Genomic DNA, 17,078 nt, shown 5'->3' with positions numbered 1-17,078 from the left:
CAGAGTGGATTTTCCCTGAGACGGCGGAGAAAGCCTTACGTTTTATCTTAAGGTTTTTATCAGCATTTATTATATTATAGCGTGTATTATACCTGATGGTATTTATATTCTGCAAGCGGTTGACTTGGTATCAAGTTAATGATCGCTTTGATTCATTTTTAAGTATCTGAAAGCGTCACTTGTTCGTGGCCCACTTATTCTTAGGAAAAATCTTAAATTTTCAAAAAGGTCTTAGGCATAATGTCTTAAGTCGAAACAACACTATAGTGGAAGACTTGCAGCTAGATAGTCATGTTAAACAGGACACTTACTTTTAATCATGTTTGTTAATTTGCTACATTGAATGCCGGTGTAACAAGCATTTTTCATCAAGGAACCCTAATTGTGTGTAGGTTAATTATGCTCTCTCTCACACATTTCTCTCTCTCTCTCTCTCTCTCTCTCTCTCTCTCTCTCTCTCTCTCTCTCTCTCTCTCTCTCTCTCTCTCTCTCTCTCTCTCTCTCTCTCTCTCAGGACGATGCCCCTGCCTTTACTGGAGGGAATGTCTAGCAGAAGGCGAAGGCCTAACTGGACCGACCAGGAATGTCTCCTCCTTGCTCAGTTAATGCAAGAAAGGAAAGACATCATCAGAGGGAAGTGCAGCACTGGAGTGTCAATACAGAATAAAAGACAGGCATGGGAAGAGATAGCCCAAACCATCAACACTGCTTTTCCACATATTCAGCGCACAGTCTCTGATTGTAACAAAAAATGGGAAAATTTGCTGGCAAAGTCGAGGGAAGAAATCAAAAGACAGAAAAGGCAATTTGGTAAAGGTAAGAAAGAAGTGCAGTCTGATTGTTCAAAGAAGTGTTCATGTTTACAATTAAATCTACAATCTAACTTGGGTGAAACTAGACGAGGCCTTCACTTCTCTCGCTGCTGGCTGCTGAAAGCTACATTTGGAAAATAAACAGAAATAAACAGATCCAGATTAGGGTCTATTTAACACTTGGCTTAGCCAACTGTTCAGCATATTGTGCTCTCTGGGATACTCATTCAAAACTTCATAGCATGTACATCATTGCATGACTTTTCCTTCACAGATGAAGACCTGTCACCTGAACTGTTCAGTAATGTGACCCAAATAGTGATTTCTGTGATGGCCCTCTCAGACAGGCTGCTGCAGGACAGAAAAGACCCTTCAATCTTACAGCTCGTGGAAACTCAACAAAGGTAAGAAAACATTTGTATTCTTTGGCTGCAGTTGCAGGCCTAGACTATAATAATTAATCACATCACATTTTCATTTGAGATATAGAACTGAAACCAGACCATGCTGAAGCAGTTTATCTTGATCTTAAATTTCTGGCAATCTTGTGGCATTGTTGCAACAGGGCATGTCTTTATTAAATGAGTCAAAAAATGCAAATTTGTGTCCAAATCAAATAAAATCCTGAAAGTACCATTTTTTCCTCCCATTTCAGCTGCGATAAAGATGAATTCAACCATGCAGCAGGTGAAACATCCACAGTCAAACATCCACTGACAGAGCTTGAGCTCCCTGTTTATGCTGCTTCCCAAACTACACACTCAGAGCACTTTGTGGATCCATCTACCTCTCCAGCAGCACACCAAATGACTCCGTTCACTAATGGCCCAGGTTCACTTGGCCTACACTTTAATAGTCCTTGTACTGCTGTCCCTATTAGCCCTGTAGTACAGTTGGCTGCTCCCTGCACTCCTACATCCTCAGTGCAAAGCACAGCTCTGCAAGAGCGAATGGATTTGGAAATGTCTGTCCTCAGAAGACAAGAGGCAGTCCTCAAGCTGCAAGAGGAATATTACACTCTAAAAATTAAGCTGATGAAAAAGCAAATGGGAGGGTCAGTTCGTAAAAGACTAAAGTAAAACTGGAGGAAGACCTATTGCACCGTGGTAAAATTCAGTGAAGTAGTACGATGATTTGTCTGTTTAAAATATGTTTTTATTATCATTGTTGATAACTGAGATGTTAGGGGGGTAGGGTGTAATAAAGTTCAGCAGGGTGTGTTTGTGAGAGTCCTGTTCAGCAGTCTTATGGCTCGGGGGTGAAAACGACCCAGGTCTTTTGATGCCAGGTGGAATGCTGCGGTATCATTTTGCCAGATGGCAAGGGAGCGAATAGTCCCTGGTTGGTGTGGGTTGGGTCGCTGATGATGCTGCGAGCCTTCCTCTCACACTGCTCACTGTAAATGTCCTGTGTGGGCGGCAGTGAGGAGGATTTTCACAAGCCTTTGCAAGACTCTGCGGTCAGAGGCTGTGATGCAACAAGAGAGTACGGTCTCTATTGTACATCTGTAGACAGGGATCCCAAGGGCCTTGAAAATCCTTGAAAGTTTGTGGATTTCAGAAAAATAAAGTCTTAAAGGTTTGTGAAAATGAAAGGATAGCCTTGATAGTACTTGCCTCGGCTCTCTCTGTCCAAGGATCATCTCTTCACATCCTGAGGAAAACCCTGTGTGGAGATTTGTGTTAGAGCAGCAATTTAAAATTATTTCACCAGGATTTCTTGACTTGACAAGATCATGAGTAAAAAAAAATAAGCCTCTACAATGTCTATGTCTGACCGATGTCACTTCTCACTGTAAAACATGCCAATTTTGAGTCCTTGAATTTCACCAAACAGGAGCTTTAAAGTCCTTGAATTTGATTTCCAGCCGACTGTGGGAACCCCCTGTAGAGCACCTTGTAGCGAGAATGTTCTTGTGTTTACGACCGCTCGTGTCGTTTTCAATATTAAAGGGATTTTTTTCTCTTTAGTAAAGTCTATTGTACTTTTAGCATGTGCCATCATGGCCAGTTTTCTGCCCCAGGCATCCATAGCACTTAAGGTCTCACTACATTTGAAAATATTTCTAGCAATATTCAGAAACCTGCATTCTGTCGGATGATGACAGAATATGTGAGCGCCTACGAAAACCTGTTTGTTAAAAATGTAATTTAATTTATATGTGAAATATTGTTTGATGTTCTAATTGTATCTACTCATCATTGATGTCTTTTTTAAACATTCTTTTTTATTTTGCTAAAGTTACCTTACATAGTTATCAGTTAATGTCATGTCTGCTGTAGTTCTCACAGACTCCCATTCTAATTTATGATGTAATTTATGAGGTTTATGTAAAAGTTAAAAAAAATTATCCAACATGGTTTGCTTGTCATTGTCTTTGTGGTTATGATTTTAGAAGATTATTGGTTGTTTTGTCTGTGTATACCAACATAACATCAATATCAATATTATAGAATGTGGCTTAAAGCCAGTCTTCTGCTTTTGCTCCCCACAGTATATAGTTCACTCTGTTCACAAACTGCATGACAGTCAAAATGAATGAATTCAGCTTGTCTGGTGTCTCACATCACTGTATGATGTCACTCCAGAGAGCCGCAAACTGAGAGACAGAAGAGTCACTCTGAAGTACTGTATACTGAAAAGTTTGGAACTGCATCTTGAAAAAAAATGTGCCAGAAGTTGGCTTCAGATTCACAGCTTATTTGGAAGTTAAGGGATATTTGAGGGGAAACCTAAATTAATTTCTAACTTAGTAAAACATGTCAGTATATACATGTTTCACTCAAGCTATGTAGAGTAACAGATTTTAACGTCACTCTGTTAAGTTATGTTATATATCAACTATGATGTATGTAGCCACCAGTCTTATCAATGTTTTCTGCCCAGATTTGTATTGGTTCAATTATTGTGGGCTACTGTCACTGATACAAAAAAATCATTACTTTTTCACTTTTTTCATATGTTTTCAAAACAAATTGTTCCTAGCCTGGCCCAAAGGGATTTTGACCTAGAAGTAGAGGTCCAATATATGAAATACTTCTGTTATTACGATTTTGAAGGCAGTATATGATGTTGAAATAATACTTAACTATAGCCTCAGTTGCAAGTTTGTACTATCATATTAAATCATTTTGGGCCACCAATATGGCAGATGTCTTATGAAGTGAGACTCAAGCACTGATTCCTGCCTGCCCTGTTAAGGTCTTCTATGTTTAATTGTTGGCCAAATAGGGAGCTATAGGCTTTTCAAGGATTAAATGTTTGTCCAAGGAAATAGACTTGAGTCCAATGCAGATTTCTGGTCTGGACAGACCATAACCTTAATTCTTATTTGTTCAACACTTTGTAAAAGTTATGCCATATTGTTGTACTCACAACTGCATGATCATATATGATCATATCAAGGGTGAAAATATTTTGGACTGCCAATATGACAGATGTCCTGTGTTATAAATCAGGTGTTCCATTAAATAATTAATAAAATCTGGACTGAAAACACTGATTAGTTGACGGTGAGAACCTGTGTCATAGTCACTGATGTATAACAATTTGACTTAATGATGTTAAAATATGTTATTCTCCATCACTGAGATGAAAAGTTTGTGTGTTTTAACATGTTTTACGGGGTTAGAAATGGAGTTAGGTTTCCCCTTAAATTTTCCCTTGATCGCGAATAAGATGCTACAAATCGCAAACCAACTTCAGCCTTGTCAGCCTTTCCTCATGATAACGAGATAACAAGAAAATATCACACATAAGCAAGAAAAGTTCATACAACAGGGCGATTTTTTTTTTTTACAAGATGAAAGCAATATGCTTTCGTGCAACAGGAATTTCAGGAACTAAGCTAACAAATTCTTGAAATTGTCCCCAGTAGTTTAGGAAGTAGAAGCCTTGTTTATTCTGCAGAGAAGTCCATTTCATGAGTATAGTTTTACACTGTGGAAAAGGTTGTTTAATTGCTGATTCATGTCATTTACTCCTAAGTGCGTATTTGGAAGCTGTAAATGTTTGACATACATCAATATACATATTTATGAATATTGCGCTTGGTCATGCCAATGTAAGTAAAGCTAAAATAATGTCCTGTCTAGACGAATGTAGTAATTTGTACATAATATTTCTCATAAATCCGTTTATTTGTAAGTGACTTGGGTTGGCACCCAGATGTAAGCAGTGGGGCCTGGAGTGTTGAATAAAAGACTGTTATTTGCTGTGCGGTTTGCTCATTTCCTTTGTTAGTGTTGCGCCAGACTGCGTTACAGTTGAGTGGTGTGACTGTCTCTCCTCTTCTGCAGCCTCAGCGCTAACTCTCCTGTGCATACGTTTTTTTTTTTTTTTCGCTCACTCTTCTAGCTTTCCCTGAGAAAAGAGAACCTCCTTTCATGAACCGAGGTTATGGGCACAAAACTAAGGTGTGATCTGCTTTATTACACCTAATGTGTCAATGTGAGCAGTATATCCAAACGTTAAAGTCTCCTCCTTTTATCTTGCCCAGGGATCAAACACACCAGCATTAGTGTGGCTTGGCACTGGCATGTCCTGTAACTGACAGAATAGGAAACTTTGGATGACGGACCGTTGGCTCGACAAGAAGCAATCACATCTGACTATGTTTCAGAATCAAGGTGTGTTTTTATCTGTCCCAGCCTGGTCACCCCTCCTCAGAGGCTCGACTCCTCTCCTTTCTGCCTCCGCAATGGTGGAATGACCTTCCAACTCCAGTCAGAACAGCAGAGTCACTTCCCAATTCCTTCAAAGGCTGAAAACTCATCTTTTCTCAACTCACTCTAAATATTCTCTAAAAGTCCCTTCTATCTGTCTCCTTACCTGTTGTTCCATGTCTGTTTGTTGCACTTCACTCATATGATTGTTGTATGGTCGAGGAATACTGCCTGGGCACTAAGGCCCTGACCTTTGCGTTCTTTATTTTTGGCTGCTTATAATTTTGGCTAAATGTCTAATATGTCATGTAAAATGCGATCTTTCTGATGCAGTAGGCTATCCTAAAATCTGAAATCTGCATTAATCTATGGTACAACAGACTGAGCATACTTTATAGGCATTCCAAGATACTATCTATCCTTGGACAAGGCGGGGATGAAGCGTTAGTGATGGTATCCATTCCTCCTGTCCCTGACAGATGAGCCATGTTTTTGAGTGTCCTCTGGGCAGTCCACTTAACTGCCTGAAAAGGAACCCCTTAATCTCCACTTTCTCTTTGTTTGGACTATTATCAGACCTGTCAGTCCTGGACGCTTTATCTTCACAGGCCTCATCTATTGGCTGTTTGACATAGGCTTGATTATATCAAAGGCCCTTATCTCTCCTTTGCCTGAGGACGCATCCTTCCTCTGCCTGGAATGGGCCGGGATAAGAGGATCACTTTTTGGGATGAATAGCAATGTTTTGGGTACGGGGTTTTACTGGCTTATTGGCCTTAGATACACTTTCTTATTGTATAATGCTCTGCTGAATACCTCAGTTTACCACAAGTAATAATCAATCATAATTACTGTATTGTAACCTTTGCAGCATTTTCTGTTGTTTCCATCGTTTATTAACAGGGACAATGAGACAACCATTCCCCATCAACCACCATTGATCCAGATTTGAGATAGCGCTGTCCTACTTTGATGGCAGTTAGTTCTCAGTCTTTAGGCAGTAGGTACTTGAAACAGTCTGAAGGAATGTTATGCAGCTACATCTAATGAAGAGCAATTACATGGGAGGGAGCCATTGCCTTTGAGGTAGAAGCTTACCTGCCACACCCTGGAGGCTTACAAATAAGCCTCTGGACACGTCCCAACTGTGTGAGAATGGTCCCTTTTCTTCACCTCCTTGCCCTGATGACTTACGGTCTGACAGGATTTGACAGGTGGGGCCAAGACTTGGAATCAACCCACCTAGTTCAGTTAGGTCAGCATTATGACAACGAGACCAGTAGAGGAAACCATCGCAGAAAGTCCTAGAAAGTAGAGAGATGGAGTTGGTGCCAGGATCGCTGTTTGAGTCAGTTGCTAATCGTCTGTGATACATATTTTGTCTGATGATGTCATGTTGATTTGATTCCGTTTTGGTGATTTATAGCAATAGTGAAATGCAACTGATAATCTTCAAAAATCAAATCAATATATATTTATATATTTATGTGTTCTCAAATAGTTGTGGATTTGGTCAATAATATTGCCTAGGCTGTGTGTGTGTGTGTGTGTGTGTGTGTGTGTGTGTGCGGACTCCTGTGTGTGACTGAGAGAGAGAGAGGTGTGTGCTTGTGTGCACATACAGTGTACAGTGTGTTCTGTGCATGGGTTTGCATGTCTGAGCATATTTAGATGTTAATTCTTTATACCACCATAATAACCAGGTCCCAGTTTTGCATATGAATCATAATCATTGCATGCAAGGTCATGTACATGTAAGTTCTCTGGAAAAATAATCATGGAAAAGACATGCAGCTTAGCCGCTTGGACCAACAAAGAACTACCCATAGGTTAAGTACAGATGTTGCAATCACAAATTGGATTTTCCATAATGCAGTCGCTGTTACAAACGCTTAACTTTATTTAGATTAGAAAGGGCATTGCCCATTACCAATAGGCTTCAGGCACAATGTCTCCACTCCAGGGATTAACCACAATTTATGTTTTTATTTTGTTGGCGTGGTGACAGCCAAGAAAGGGAAACTTTCTAAAAAAGACACAGTTACAAGGCAAATTACCCTTTACCCACTTACTTTATTTTGTTTTACCCTTCACCACAAGTACAAACAAAATGGTTATTAAAGAAACTGCGTTTTGGATGTGGAGGATTAGTATTATGGCAATAACTGTTATTATTTTCTCTTGTATTGTTTTCTTTACCCTTGACACAAAAAGTTTCTCTGGTTCTTTGTTACCAATGGTTTAGAGATAGTTTTACAGAGTTTGTAGTTATGTGAGTTTTGATTATGTTTTGAATAATCATGCTACGGCCACACTAAGACACTCCAGATTTAAACATTCTGGATATGCTTGACTTGATAATTTTCCACAATGGTCTTCAGAAATGGACAGCAATTGCCCCACCAATGAAAGGGGATCCTCTTTGTAATTAAAGCCAATAGAAAATTGCATCATTTTTTGCCTGGACAGCTTTCACATTCCATCTTAATATGGCATTGGAGGCTTTTGAAGTTGCTGTCCTGGCAGTCCCAAATTATACCTTTCATCAGCCAATCATAAGAAAATGGCAACCTGACATCCCCAATCGCAACTTTCTTTTGAGCTGGAGTCCATGTAATCAAGGACGAGTGCGCGATACCCACTGACAAAACGACTATTGAATACTAGATTTACAATTTCTCTGTCATGACTTATTGATTTTTTTATTTTCAAGATCAAAGCCACAGCCATTTTCACTTGATCAAATATATGTAATTATTTATTAACTTTTTATTGAATCAAATTATTACATTTTAGGTAATCCGTCAGTAATGCTACTTATTGTAATCTAGATGTCAAGTCTTGTGTGATGTAAACTGTCACAGTTGCAGCACACTGGGGATTGAAGCTGGTCTTCTGAATAACAGTTTTCAGTTTTTCAGTAACTGCCATGACATTTCCATTTTCAGATGTGAACCAGCAGAGGACAAGCCTGTCTATCCAACTAATCTTCTGCTCTCTCTCATGACCCTAACATTAACATTTTGTGCAATATTATCATCCTATCTGCTCATAGCTGCTCATATGAACAAACATTTTTTTTTATATTCCTGTTATCCAAGGAAAAAACTGCCTTGGCTGGACTATAAAGTCACATCCTGTCACTGTAAAAAGATGTATGTTGTACCAAAAATATGAACAGCATTAGTGTGAGGTTAAGTCAGCGAGTCGCACTCAGGTCAGGGTTAATCATGTCACTTTGTCACTTACCACTGTAATGGACAGTTATATTGCTTCGCCCTCTGAGCTAAAGGTGAACGCATTTGTTGGAGATTCAAATTGTGGTCATCATGTCGCTGAATAGATTACTTCAACTTATGCACGGTCACCTAATTATGTCCTGACGGAGTTGACACAGATGTGTACGTTCACACTGACACAATAGTGTGTGAAGGGAAAGAAAAAGGCTCTATGGAAGCATTTACACAGCAGGTCATTGGCTGCCCCATTGCCTCATCCTCACAAGCCAGCTGTAATGTGAAAACAGTCAGTGTATGAAATGATTTGGGCAATTATGGGCGTTAGCACAAGTCAGCGGGTTCATTCAGTAAATCTATATTACAGTGAAAATTTTATTCTGTGGTAGCATAGGTAGCATAAAGTACACTGCAATTTTCTTCTCCACTTGCAAAATACGACAATCTTTAATCTTGGCGTAATCTTTATTGACCCACAAGCGTAAAAAAGACAACTCTTCCAGGACTACAATTGGCCGTTTGAGGTCAATTAGACTTCTGCTGCTCCGCTGACGGACTGTTGGCTGACCAGCCTAACCCTAAAACAATGGCCACTATTATGCTTCCTCAGGCTTGTCTACTGTACAGGCATGTACTTCTGCCCCAGAACAAACCAACCTCCTCAGAGACACTGAAACGAAACATGAACTAATTTGTGTCTTGGTGGTTTCTCCCATTCTTAACCCCAGGCTCTGGCCAAGGCCAAAACACTGTGAACGACTTCATGTATTTATAAATAGGCAAAGAGAAAAGGGAAAGAGAGAAGGGAGCCCAATACGTGACTGGAACCATATGGAACTGGTGGAGAGTAACTCATCTTGTGACAACATAGCATGGTCCCCCCCTCCACCCACCCACCCACCCCACCCCACCCCCGAGTCCCACTCTGTCTCATGTCACAGCCGTTCACGAAAGACTGCAATTGGAGAAGGTCAATCGGTGGCTGGGGCCAAGAACAAAGTGATCGTGATTTTCAAAAAGTACATGCGGGATCTGAGGAGGAAATGGTTTTGCCGCCAAACACTCAATTACACGTAATTACAATAATTCAACCTTGGAGGATGGTTTATTCCATTTTATTATGAGGTTCGCTCTTTCATGTCTTGTAGGGGGGAGGAGGGACGCGTCGTGAACAGGGAAGGGCACTATGTGAAACAGATACTTGGGCCCTCATCTGAATGCCTTCATTTTTCCTTTTATGTCTTGATGAGTTGAGCCATTATGTTATCTCCGAGTTTGATAGGCCACTCTCCCCTCATGCCAAATGCCACTTGCCATGACCTCTACGCTATCTACTGCAAACTTATAGACCACAGAAGTATCCTAAATATTTTCAATAACCGTTACCAGTAGTGCAACCATTTAATAAAAATAGATGAATGTAAACTTAAAAATCTCCAAGGAGGGATTTTTTTGTGTATGCTAATTATAGGAAAGTGACCATAGGACTTTATGTTGTCTGGATTAAATTATAACCTAAAAAGCATCCTCCTCATCGCAAAATCTCTAACTCGCATCATATTCATCGGATTTGGGTGTTTTCCGTTCAACAGCGAGTGATTGTGCATTTCCACCGAAGCATCTTCACGGAGGACAAAGGCCTCACAGACCCTCTGAATGCTGAGGCGACCGAATTTCATGGCTCTCAGTCACAAGCCTGAAGCGCATATAGAGTTCCCCTGTCTCACTGTATATAAATTCAACCTTCTATTACAAAAACACACTCAGCAAATATCGGCCCACTCAATGTCGGAGGGGTTAGAGCGGCGAGCGGCGAGGTCCACGCCGCGCCCCGATGGAAGACTGAGAGCCCTGTGTGATTGATAGTCACTTTTAATTTTGTTTAAGGTTCTCTGTGTGTTTCTCCGCTGAAATATAGGCCCCTTAACAAGACCGAATCACAGACGTGGGCAGAGAGCGGGCTTTGAAATGCGGCAACCCCTGAACCAGAAAATAATCAAGGGGACTTAGGCATGGCACTGCGGCCGGAAATTCACTGTGAATACTGGTTTCAACCATGACCATTTGAGAGCCCAACTTTTTGGCTTTCACGTTGATTTTGGGTCCCGCCCCCCCCCCCCCTCCTCCCGTCTCCCTCTCCGCTGTATGTCACACAGTCAATTTGGGCTCCCTCTGACCTAAAAGTTGATGAGTAGCGTCTCTGTTTTCGGGGCAGCTCTTGTCAGCAGAAAATGAACTGATGCATGCCTTTGCTCTATTTGTGACATACAAATGTGCATGCACGCGCTCGCACGCACGCACACACACATGCACACACACACACACACACACACACACACACACACACACACACACAAACACACATAGGACATCTCTATTCGACCTGTGGCTTGCCTTCGTTCCTCACAACACATCATAGGGATGGCTACTTTTCTGCTCGTCCAGCAAAAAAGCTCTCTCACCGTTTCCCCCTCTGTTATTCCTCCTCGTCTTCTTCCATTGCGGAGGAAGAAATTGCGGTTGAGACTTTAGGCCAAGTCTCCCCACAGCTTGTCCTGATTACTAAGTAGACAAGTACCCATGGTTAGATGGAACCAGGTCTCTCTGGTCCTCGTTTCCCTTCCTTCATATTTCAGAGTGACGGCCTCTGAGGTTTCAGTGAAGGACAAGCGACCCCATGAACGTTGAATGGATTTATTCACCGCGGTGGCGGTTAATACATATCATGCAGGTATTATAATTGTACACAAACTCTATAAAGTCATTGATAAAATAGGTCACGACCTCCTTCCTCGTTTGGGAATGCATACAGTATAATTTAGTTTTGAATAAACAAGGTTCAACCACATGTCACTGTCTGGCATGTCCCTCTGATCTTAATGTTCTCATCAGCCCTTAGAATGCCAACCAACCATGGATTTTTTTAATCTACAGTTTCCACTCCTCCTTTCCTTTTTTCCTCTCCCCTCTGATCACTGTTTTCCCTTTGAATTGTATCAGCAGCTTATTGCCTTCCAGCCAATTAGTACAGGCAAACACAACAACAATCAGTCCCCTTGGCTTAATGCACTCCACCTCTTCAGCAGTAAATACCAACTGATTCCTCACAGTATTGTCATTCAAAAGGCCCTGCTGTCTCTGGTCTTTGTCGAGAAAAGAGAGTTCCCTTTGAAATGGCAGGCCATACCAAAAACACAGCTTGTTTGAGCTGGAGACAAAGGCTGAGGGAGTACCACAATGGCTGATGGGGCCTGATAAAAACAGATTACAGTTAACTGGCCCTTTCATTAGCCGAGCGGGTTGTGTTTTATTGTGTAACGAGGCCGGGTCGCGACACAGGGAACTGTCCGGTGTAAAGTTTAAAGAGAGGGAGAGAGACTACTGCGACCTTTCAATTCACAGGCTGTGAAATGCCTGTTGTCGGCTCTGTTATTAAGACAGGTTTATATTAAATTAGATTAGATGAAACTTGAATCCCCAGGGGGTACCTGGACTGTTGCAGCAGCAAGTAGAAATATGTTGAAAATAAAAACAATAATAGGATTTAAACAATAAGAATAGAGCAAATGTGAGTTATATAAAGATATTCAACTGATAATTCCAACGCTTGCATATCTTAACTAGAAATGTATGAATGAAAATGTGCAAAAAATGTATGGTTTCATGTATTAACAGGATGTGCAAAATGGCAGCAGTAATATTTGCAACAGCAGAAATTACAGACATAAGACAATGTGAGATTGAACATTATGAAAAAGGTGGAGAATAATGAAAATTATGAAAATTGTAAAATAAAAAAATGAAATTTGATCATTATGAGAGGTGGAGAATAATACAAATATAAAACTGAAAAATATAAAATTGTGCACTATGAATAAGGGAATTATAATATAAAAATAAGAATGAATAAAAATATAAAAACATATTAGAAAAGACAATGCGAAAATGCTTTTGTATTCTCATAGTGATAGTATTATCGGGCCTACAGTGAGCCATACATATGAATAGAAGTGACGTACATTAAGAAAACTATACACCTTCCACATGTATTCACTGTGAATCATTTATTATGATTTTTTAAGGAAAGTAGACTGTCTATTAGCTCTTGCAGTTTTCTTTATTGGGTCAGTTGAGTTGGCGGGACTCCATCCCAGGACATCCAGGGGCAAACATGTTTCCATCACCTCTCAGCACATAGGTGTGATTTTTATTTTAGATTTGAATCATGCCGCTTATTCCCTTGTATGATTGTTTGTATAGACATTTTTTTTAATTTTCCACTTGTGTGCAAGTAATCAGTACATTATCTGATCTGACCTACTCCTTTGGTAATATAGGCCTGGAATGTAAACTGACTTTAAAGCCTGCTAACAAACTCAGAGGTAACAGAGGAGAGCGCTTCATCACAATAACAAAGAAAGGTAATCAAGAGACAGGGCCAAAGAGCATGACAAAAGGAGCATGCAGTAAAAGAAAAAAAATGCTTTGTATGTAAATCGTCCGCCTCAGAGTCTCCTTGGCGTCATGTGAAAGTATGCAAGACAGTGCAAAGAATCCCAGGCATGTAGCTGGTATGGGAAGGAGCTGACGCCAGACCAAGCGGCGGTGCTATTGTCATCTTCTCCATCCACCTCTCATTCCCCCGAAACAGAAAGAGAAAGAGGGAGGGATGGGAAGAAAGGGAGAGAGGGGGAGAAAAAAAAGGATAAGAGAAAAGAGAGCATTATCAAAGGAAGAACTGGGAGAGAAAGGAGAAAGAGCGAGGTGCTCCTAACAGCCATTGGGGGGAGACAGGCGCCTGGAGGTTACGCTGGAGACAGAGGGGCGAGGAGGAGGGGGGGGGGGGGAGGCAGGAAGATGGATGAAGCAGACCCCCGCCGAGTGTCCGTCTCCGACTCCCGTCTCCGACTCCTCTGCGCTCCCGTGAGCACAGTGGGAGAGAGGAGGACAGCAGCTCCCCACAGCACATCCTTTCAGCCATTACTCTCTTTCTGCCTCTCTTTCTTCCCCATGCATCTCGCTTACGTTTTCTCTCGTACCGCGCCTCCTTTCTCCTTCTTATAAGCAGGTTGACATCCAGTCCTTACGCACACCCTTACTGTCCCCCATGCTCCTACGTCTTTCTCTCCCTGCTCTCTCTCTGTCTCTCTCTCTCTCTGTCTCTCTCTCTCTCTCTCTCGCTCATTAGGGGCCATTTTCACTTCAAAGCCCCTCCATTATCTGCCATCTCTGAGGGCAATTAGGAATGGGGTGGCTTTGAGCGGCAGGCACGGCCACGGCATTATAGCTACTCATCCCCTGTCGCGGGGCCCTTTGTGGGGGCCGCCGACATTGATGGAGGGGATGCCGGGGCCCCCGTATCCCAGCCCCCCCCCACCCCCAGTACCCCCAGCCGGCCCCTCCTTTTGACTGGTAAACTGTGGAGTAAAACGGTGTGTAATTAAGTGGCAGTCAAAGCAGGTCCTGTTTGGGTGTGTGACAGACTTGGCAGGGGGGAGTTGGAGTTGGGGGGGGGGCAGTTTGGGGGAGGAGGGCACGGAGTCACAAGGGTTGTGGGGCGGGGTGGGGTGTGTGTGTGTGTGTGTGTGTGTGTGTGTGTGGGGGGGTACTTTGGAATGAATGAGAATGGCTGGCACACAATAGTAAGGCTATGAAGCGCAGAGGGGTAAAACCCACTTTGGATGAAATAAAGTCAATGTTTACTCACCTACACTTAATGTTGGCGAATGTGTGAAGGAAGGGGAGGGGAGCTGTGGAACTGGCCCTACTTGTGAATACAAGCTTATGTGACAACAAGCAAAGCAACGTGAAAAAGAAAACTCTGAAATCTAACCAAACATTTGAGGGAAAAAAAACCCCCAATGTATCTTGAAATATATCCGCCCACAGCAAGCGTCCTCTGAAAGTTATTGCCTCTGAAATGAAAGTATGACAGTTCTTTTCTCTTTTGTGTCCATGTTCATGACTTCCAGTTTGTCATTTATGGCATCCCTTTATGAGTGTGAAACAGAGACACAGTGAGTGAAGCTGTCACCAAATAAATGTCTCATTATATTCCCTTTTCCGCAACAACTTTTACCATTCCACCCTGGTGAAAGTATACACGCATAGGGCCCCTCAGTGTGCGTTGAGTGGTATATGTTTTTTTTTTTTTTAGGATGGTGGTTACTGTGTTACTGCTGCCAAAGTAATGAAAAGAGTGAACAATAAAGTACAAAGTGAAGACAGCTGTAGTGTTTTTAGAGACAGCATTGTTAGAAGAGTAAAGATGGATGGCCGTTTTGGTGAAATGTATAGGAGCTGTATGCGAGCTTTATTGGAGGAAAAATGTGCATTGGATGACTTGTCTAATATCAGAGCGTTAGGTATAAAACTATACTTTCAATACAGAAACAGTCGGTGGCAACAATGGTAGCAAGGCTTGATGCCTTCAGCAAACAGGGAAGAGACAACACATAAATCTGCCTTTTTTTGCCCAAACTCTTCTAGGCTCTACACCCAACATGTGCTCAAGTCTTATCTTCCGCCGTTCCGTATTTCCACGGCCGAGTCTACAAAGCGACGTATTCCCCCGCATATCTGTGCCTGGGAGGAATGCAGTGAGTGTGCTGTGGTGGTAGGAAGCTGATTTAGTCATTCTTTGATGCTCCCTCTAGTTAGCCGTCTCCCGCTGAGCACTGACATCCTGTCAGCGTGGAGCCTCTTCTCATCCCCCGGGTTAGTCACTACATGACCACAAGATCTGTGAAAGTGTGTGTTGATGTGTGTGTTTGTGTGTGTGTGTGTGTGTGTGTGAGAGAGAGAGAGAGAGAGAATATAGTTCCTGTATGAGCAAAAAAAAAAGCAGACTGAAGAAAAAGTGTACACATTAACTGAATACAATTTAATACACATCCTATTTCCTAGCAATTAAATTAATTGAAGGAACGCCAAGAAAAGACACATTTTCATTGAGCAGCTTGTGACAGTTATGCATTCAGTTATTGTGATGCCATTCACCGGGAGTCACACTCAAATAGCTTCTTAACGTTTGTCATTATTGTTGATTATGATTGTAGGGATACTTCATTCCTCTTTCCACTATACAACTCTTTACAGGGAGTCAGTTACAAAACACCTTGGCTCGCAGCTAAATACGTAACCTATAAGATCCTCAGGGGTGGGTGGAATTAGTCGTAATTACCTTTTCAGGTAATTATAAATCCTCAATTATCCCAATAAAGCCATTCACACTGCCCTCGAGGGCCCGTGACACTTAAATGTCATTTAAATGTGGCTTGGAATTAGGTTGAAGCAAACCCAGGTCTCACGCCACCTTAATTGTACGGTGCAGGCAGCCTGTGGGTGGTTGAGGTTTCAAATAGCTTTAATTGATGCTGAGGTAACAAACAGGTAACAGAATCGTTGGGAGAGTGTTGCCAGCGGCTTGGCCTTGAAAGACGGTGAAAGAGCGTCAGAGCTTCAGTGTCAGAGCTTTATTCACTGAAACAAGCCCAGAAAACAGGCTGAAAGTAAGCTAAAGAAATAGCAAAAGCCTCAGAAAGAAAAACCTACAAAGGATGTGAATTAGGTTTATTCTGTCCATATTGTTGCATGTTGTAACAATTCTGTTGTAACCTTCATATGAGCAAATGATAAAGATGACATCATGACCTTTTCTTATTCCTTCTTCCTTTCTTCTCTCTCTCACAGACACACACCACCCAGTTATCCCACTCTTCTGTGTATTTGATGGGGGGGGGGGGGGGGGGGGGGGGGGGGGCACATGCCTTTAGACTCTAACCCCCCTCCTCCCCTAAACCCCCACATCTCCAAACACCAAACTGTGAAGTCCTAATGAGTAATAATCCCTATCCTCGCCCCGGCTAAAAAAGGGAGAGTCAAACGGCGTCATTGACCCCGGCTCTCGACAGCACGTTCCAAAGATTAAGCAAACACTGGTAATTGCCCCCGAGATCAGGTTCTGTTTTGACTGTTTGTCGTTCTCACACCGCCCGATGTGTATTTGATCTGCAGTTGGATGGCGGCAGCGCTCCTCGTTCACTCCTCACATCTCAACTCCGTGCAGAGAGACGGAGGGCTAAGAGCAAACTGACAGGCGAGCAGGGAGGTAGACACAATGTTGGGTTCAGGCGTTGGCAACGTGACACTGGGAAAATGTGAATTAGCAGCCACTTACAGGCTGATGTGTACACGCCGCTTGGTGCGGTTATTCTGTGTAAGGGTGTCAGGAGGTGATATTATGTTCCTTTTCAAAGATAGCAATACCTGAATTACCGCATACAAACGCAAACAAATGTTATGCACACATTTGCATGCAATGTGCACATAAACACGCTTGATCAAAGTCAAACATTTATTCAACA

At 42.0% G+C, this 17,078-nt stretch overlaps 1 long non-coding RNA gene across 1 annotated transcript; it reads left to right on the top strand.

The window, feature by feature from the left end:
- The first annotated feature begins 25 nt into the window (after window positions 1–25).
- LOC139907974 (uncharacterized) lies at window positions 26–3,129 on the top strand. Its single transcript, XR_011784453.2, has 4 exons — window positions 26–52; window positions 515–816; window positions 1,087–1,216; window positions 1,468–3,129. It is a non-coding gene; the product is annotated as an uncharacterized LOC139907974 (long non-coding RNA).
- Window positions 3,130–17,078: the final 13,949 nt, after the last annotated feature.

Source organism: Centroberyx gerrardi, chromosome 5 (genome assembly GCF_048128805.1).
Source record: "Centroberyx gerrardi isolate f3 chromosome 5, fCenGer3.hap1.cur.20231027, whole genome shotgun sequence".
In the NCBI taxonomy this organism is placed as follows: Eukaryota; Metazoa; Chordata; class Actinopteri; order Beryciformes; family Berycidae; genus Centroberyx; species Centroberyx gerrardi.
The sequence above is the reverse complement of the archived record's forward strand: the minus strand, read 5'-3'. Positions and strand labels throughout refer to the sequence as shown.